The 6,000-nt window shown below is 47.7% G+C and overlaps 1 long non-coding RNA gene across 1 annotated transcript in view; it reads left to right on the top strand.

Annotated features, from left to right (window-relative positions):
• The first annotated feature begins 1,248 nt into the window (after positions 1 to 1,248).
• The window catches only part of LOC144167612 (uncharacterized), a 45,207-nt gene continuing 40,455 nt past the window's right edge, over positions 1,249 to 6,000 (top strand). Inside the window, exons 1-2 of the long non-coding RNA XR_013322057.1 lie at positions 1,249 to 1,427; positions 5,705 to 5,886. This is a non-coding gene — a long non-coding RNA (uncharacterized LOC144167612). The remainder of the gene's footprint in view (positions 1,428 to 5,704; positions 5,887 to 6,000) is intronic.

Below are 6,000 nucleotides of genomic sequence, written 5' to 3'. Positions count from 1 at the left end.
GATTCCTGTGGCGGAACGGGTGGAACTTAGGAAAGATGTTTCTTCAACAGTCTAATCGACGTTCTGACATCACATGCACGCAATGTTGACATATAATAGTCATAAAGGGGTTCGCGTGCATGTAGCCCACATGCATGCGTTACTCTCTCGTTAGCTGGGAATTGACGTTCGGACATGATTTGAACAGTTTACATTGGTTTACTCTACAGTAACATTATTTTATTTTTTAATCACTTGAGTTTCTAGGTGATTCAAAGCTCATGTCGGCCTTTGTATATATGTATTGTTACATTATAAGCAGGTGCTGCTTTATATTGTGACCAAAAATTAGCCGACAACACGTGTAGCAGCAGTGGCCCTACTAGGCGCAAACAGTTATGTCGTCACTAGTTATGCTCTATCTCCACATGCATCTTCTAGTCTCATAAAAGGTATTTAAGCCACATTAACACCTTTAATCGTGGGATTATCTGACTCTTTTGGACCTCTTGAACCACATTGGATATTTTGACTCGCTGGATCTGTTGACTCGGCAGTCATGTACCTTTTGACTCTTATGATCTCGATACCATCAGCGCCCCACCCCCTTTTCCAATCCGAATGGAGCTCTTGCATCTTCCTAGCCGTGGCATGACGGAGTCGCGGGTGGAGTCGTTGCCGTATCGTTCTTACACCTTGGTTCGACTCAAGTCGGCTAAGCGCCATTGAGGAACTCCTGCATCATGCCACGAGTAATTGTGACACAGAAAACCTCGCAGAAGGTTTTTCAGCGAACAGGAGTTGTTGTGTAAAATGTAATTATTCCGATATTTTTGCATGTTTTACCAACTATTTTATAGGCAAGGCGTGGATGCCGTTGCATGCTGACATAAAAGCTATCACCCGTAACAGTAGGGGTTGTAACTTTCGACGGCTAACCGCACAGATACTATGACACGTTTTGCAGAGCAGCGTCAAAAATAGCCCTGAAGTGCCGAGCGAACGAATTGGATCTAGGCGGGCGTTCGCTCTGCGGAGTGCCGCCGGAGCCGCGCTAGAGACGCGCGACCTCCAAGTTCAGTGTACCGCGGCCACCGGAAAAGCGAATGGGAGCAAGATGTGACGACAGCGCCACTAGTTCGCGCGCCCGACGCAAGGCTCGCTTCCCCGGCGGAGCTGTAGAACTGTGGCTGTACTCGTACTGTTGGTGTGCGCGAGGCGCGGGGAGGTGAGATCCTCTCCAGTCGTCTCGCTATGATGGTTAGTCGAGCGGCGCGTGTTCTGACCGAGCGTATATGCGTGTGTTCATTTTGGTAGCTGTGAAAATGCGATCGGCACAACTAAGTGGTCGTTGCAGCGCCAAGTTGTGATCACCGTTCATGGGCGTTCGCAACACAAGCATCGGATTTTGTTAGCAAGTAGCACCTCCGCGTCTTTTCGACTCCAAGGTATGTTCTCGTCGGTTTTCTCCCTCAGTGCGCTCAGCTAGAGGAAAGCAGCCGGGAAACTCTTTAAATGGTCGCGCATACGCAAAAAAAAAACTAGAAATTTTGTTTTATATTTCCGCAAGCTAACTGATTTTTTCCCACAAGATTTTACGCCGCACGATTTACGTACGGCACGGTGCATGTATGCTAGCGGGTAAAAGGCGAGGCAATAGCGTCGAATGAAGAAATTAAGCGCAAATAAAGGACGCTAAACAAGCACCAAATCGCACGTCCTCCGCCTGCTTAGATGTGTACGAGTATTCAGGCCAACCAACGATCACAGTGTCTGACTGTTATGTTTGGAATAAAATCGAACGCTCGAGATCTTGCGACATACCAAAATGTGCGTAAACTGGAAGGGGTCGGTCGGGGGAGACAGGCGAAAATAGCTGAAATGCGTGATGGGTTCCGTAACAGCGCGTGATAAAGACCGATTATTATTAGGACTGTAGTCTGGCGTAACGAAAAGATTTTCGCAAACAAACCAGGTATCAAATTAAAGGTTTGAGAGAGAGGTAATGCCTAACTGGTCGCAAAGTCATGTGCACATATTTGAGCTGCGCGATAACTTCGTGTTAAAGGTAATGTTAAGCGGGCAGATGAAAGGTCCCTGTGTTACTCAACGACATGTGGATTTAGAGTTTATTTAAAAAGCCCTGGGCTCCCTACCTATAGCTCCCGTTTGGGAGCGCATTGGCGAACACTGTGCGCCTTCGCGAATATGAAATGTGACTGGCTTGTTGGTAGAGTCGGGTCAAGAATTTCGCGAGCGAGTTCGAAAGCTTGCGCAAGAAATGCATCCGGCAATCGGTGAAAAGTAGCCTGAAGTTTCACAAATGCAACAGAAAAATCCACCATTAGTTATGTACTTACTAGCCCAGATTAGATCCACTCAACACCAGGCCGCTTGTGTTAGGTAGCTTCGTTCCATTTTAGCGTAGTTGCGATTTCGTGCATCCTTTTGCTGTTAACAAAGAGAAAATCTGGAAAAGCAAGCGAGAACTTTCTGCTTTACTTGTTCATTTCTATGGATGCCACATGCGTGCTCGGGATAACACCGGTGGAGCCATAAAAAGTTCTAATGTTTATGTTACAACAGAACTTCCCGTTCCTGGTATGTGCCCCTTTCAGGCCGCTGGCACCCAGCTATTCACGAATGAAAGATTGACTGACCGACTGATTATTATTAGTCGTCGAAACTGTAATGAGCTGCAGGTTATTTATAATCGTAACTTTTGAGATATACGTGCAGGTGCGGAAGTGCTAATTCATTTGGGCCACGCTGCGCAAACCCGCCAAACTGCGTCCAAGCGGAATGTTCCAGTCGCTTTGCGCGGGGAGCAGTGGAGACGCATTACGTTGAGATCTCGTCCTCGACGGGGCGTGCTCGGGCGGTTTGACGATTCGAGACGGTCGGGACGACTCCTGCTCTCCAGGGGGCGGTGCAGTTTGACGAGACAAGCCCGAAAAAGGCCAGAGGGAGGGAAACGCGGTTAAGAGCTACATCAAGGTATAGTTGGCCAGCCAGTCGCGAATTCGCCCCGAAATATAGCTTCGCAGCATTGCGCGTTGTTGCAAACTCTTGCTTATTGTCACAAGCAAAAAAAAAAAAAAAAAAGAAAGCAGCTTTGCTGTTAGGTCACAGCCGCGTCAATAGGCAGTTTTAGCATATCGTTACCGTGTTTGCGTTACCGTTTACCGTGTTACCGGAAGCGCTGGTGACGGTGAAGGCTGTGCCGGTAAGTTACCGTTCGCGGTAACTCTCGCGCTCCGCAGTCTACTCCCGCAAACACGGTAAACGGTAACGTAAACACGGTAACGATATGCTAAAACTGCCTATTCTGTCTTACCGCGAGTGCGCTTGCCATTCCAAAGATTAGGTGCCCCAGTTCCCTGTTTAAACGGACCCTGCAACACTGTTTACAACTTTTTTTGAGATCTCAAATGCATGCAGATTGTAGTCACCCAAGACACCCACTAGTTAGATGAGGGGGTCGCAAAGTACCTCAGCCAAAAATTACTGCTCTATGCCCATCAGACAACTTGGAAACTCAATCAAAATATTTGTCTCTCTTTCCTGGTCTTGACGTTCCTTGAAGGCCCGAATTACGTCACTGGGGCCATGTAGCAGCTGCAGGCCGGTTTTCCTTCAGTTTCAGAAATGAACGGTTTTGGGTAGCAACTTTTAAAGCCACAAAAACAAAGCAGGAACTGAAGGTGTATCTGGTGCGACGAGCAAATCACGCAGTGCCGCTCCGTGCTGGCGATAACTCTAGCTTTCGCAGTGCTTCCAGACGCGAAGGAAAGAGTGAAAGCGTTTATCGAAAGTGTTGCAGGGTCCCTTTAATGGAATGATGTATAAGGCGTCGCCCTGGCTCAAGTAAGAGGGATGCAGCCTATAGGAATTTGCAAAACCTAGCAACTATTTGAAAGTTTCAAAATTTCGTAGATTTGCCTGGCCATACAGCAGTGCGCTTTTTTGCTGTGTCCCCCCTCCTTCCTCGCCCACAGTGAGCACACTGTCTACGTGCGAGTAAAAGAAGTGAAAAACACTGGTACGTTCGTTATCTCCGTATGCAGGACTTCATTACATGCGCATAATTACAGGTACTACGCTAGGATTTGAGTTCTCTTGGCGCAGAATGACTCATTATTTGCTCAGACTGCCATCAATAAATTAGGTTTAAGTGCCAAGCACAACTGCAGAAAAAAAAAAAAGATTTTGAAGACAGAGGGGCACTAACAACTAAGCTTTATTTCAGAGTGACAGCGATTATAAAGCTCTGAAAATACAAGTCACAATGCTTCAGAAAAACAGAAAATACAGAACAAAAGAAACATGTAAAAACGTGACGGCAGCGACGCACTGTAATCGTCAAATAGTCAATTTCGCCAGCAAGCAGATCAATACAAGGCTTGCTAACGCATCTCTCCCCTGTCTTGTTAATAACATATGCCTCGAAAATTTCTTTTTCAGGCTGTTTGTTGTATTTTTTCAATACTTTCGTCTGGCGCAATTTTGGATCGCAGGCTTCGGTGGTGCATTGGGTCTTTCAATGTAGCGCCAAGTTGCTTCCAGTACCTTTTTTGACTGTCGCGCCATGCTCAACCGGTCATTGAGGAACTGCCCCGTTTGTCCAATGTAGGCATGGCTACACTTCAAGAGCATTTTATAAACCACGTTCTTCTGACATGGTTGAAATGAAGTGCGATGCGCTTTTGTACGGCCAGGTGGCCTGGGCTCACAACGGTTGACCTTGCGGCACATAGTACCCAGTTTATTGATTGATTGATTGATTGATTGATTGATTGATTGATTGATTGATTGTAGGGTTTAACGCGCCGACGCCACGCAGGCGATGAGGCGCGCCGCAGTGGAGGGGTACCGATTAATTTTGACCACCTGGGGATCTTGAACGTGCGCCGATATCTCGTACACACGAGCGTTTCTGCTTTTCGCCTCCATCAGAAAAGTGGCAGCCGCGGCCGGGAATCGAACCCACGACATTGTGCTCAGCAGCGCAACGCCTTACCCCACCCAGTTTATTAGATGTGCTGAAAACTAGTGCACGCACACCGGCACGCTCCGCATTCTTTTTGATGCGGTGCGAGTTACAAGGCCCCGGCCAGAGCAAGGAAGCCTGCAGCACGACTATGCGAGGAACTCGGTTTCACCAAGCTAGTTCGTCCCCTCACAAAAGCGGCGGGCCTAAGCCACGGCCGTTCTTCTCGGCCAAGACACATAAGGACGAAACCACGTGACTAGGCGAGGATAGTAATTTTAGGGACCTTATAAAATGGCTGTTTCGCCTGCCCACTATCGCCTTGCGGCGGCTGGGCCATGCGTTTGTTCGGTTCAGTGCACGGTTCAGTGCAAGCGAGCCACGTGACTAGGCGAGTGTTTAACGACTGATATATTCAAAACTCTGCGCCGACTGAGTTTACAGAAGCCAAGACTCTAGAGTTACCCAAAGTTCACTCACACGAAGGCGCCGCTTTGCCGGCGCTTGGTGCCTCATCTCGGGATTCATGGCGTACCGGCTGGGCTGTCTGAGCGCGTCCATCAATGCAGCAAAAAATAAATCAAATTATTCAGTGAGGCAAAGTTGTACTGCAGGCTGTGAAACCGCAAGCAAAGGCAAACTTTCACAAAACATTGTGCTTATAGTCTTTGCTTTCGCTTGTGTAACTAGGTTTAGAAGTGTCAAACCAGAGGCATTTTTTTCTTCTACATGCAGATAACTCCCCTGCTTGGCACGTGGCTGCTTTTTGGAATAACCTACACCGGCGGTATCTTCTGCGGCTACTGACTTACTCTCCTGGTCGAAGCTGTAAACTTAACCTCGGCACCATCGTCAACAGCGCACCATCAGCGATGATTTGGCATTTGCCAAACTCCTTTATCTTCGACAACTACATGGTTGGTAAACGCCCATCCCTTTATAGCAGGCCTTGGAACAACATTGGTGTTTTTTTATCGTGTTTTTCTCGTGCCCAAGTGTCTTGTATGAAAGCCTGTGCGCCTGGGTTTTAA

Source organism: Haemaphysalis longicornis, unplaced genomic scaffold (assembly GCF_048455015.1).
Source record: "Haemaphysalis longicornis isolate Haplotype H1 unplaced genomic scaffold, Haemaphysalis longicornis Haplotype H1 scaffold_2, whole genome shotgun sequence".
Lineage (NCBI taxonomy): Eukaryota > Metazoa > Arthropoda > Arachnida > Ixodida > Ixodidae > Haemaphysalis > Haemaphysalis longicornis.
Note: the sequence above shows the minus strand (reverse complement) of the source record. Positions and strands in the feature narration are given on the sequence as shown.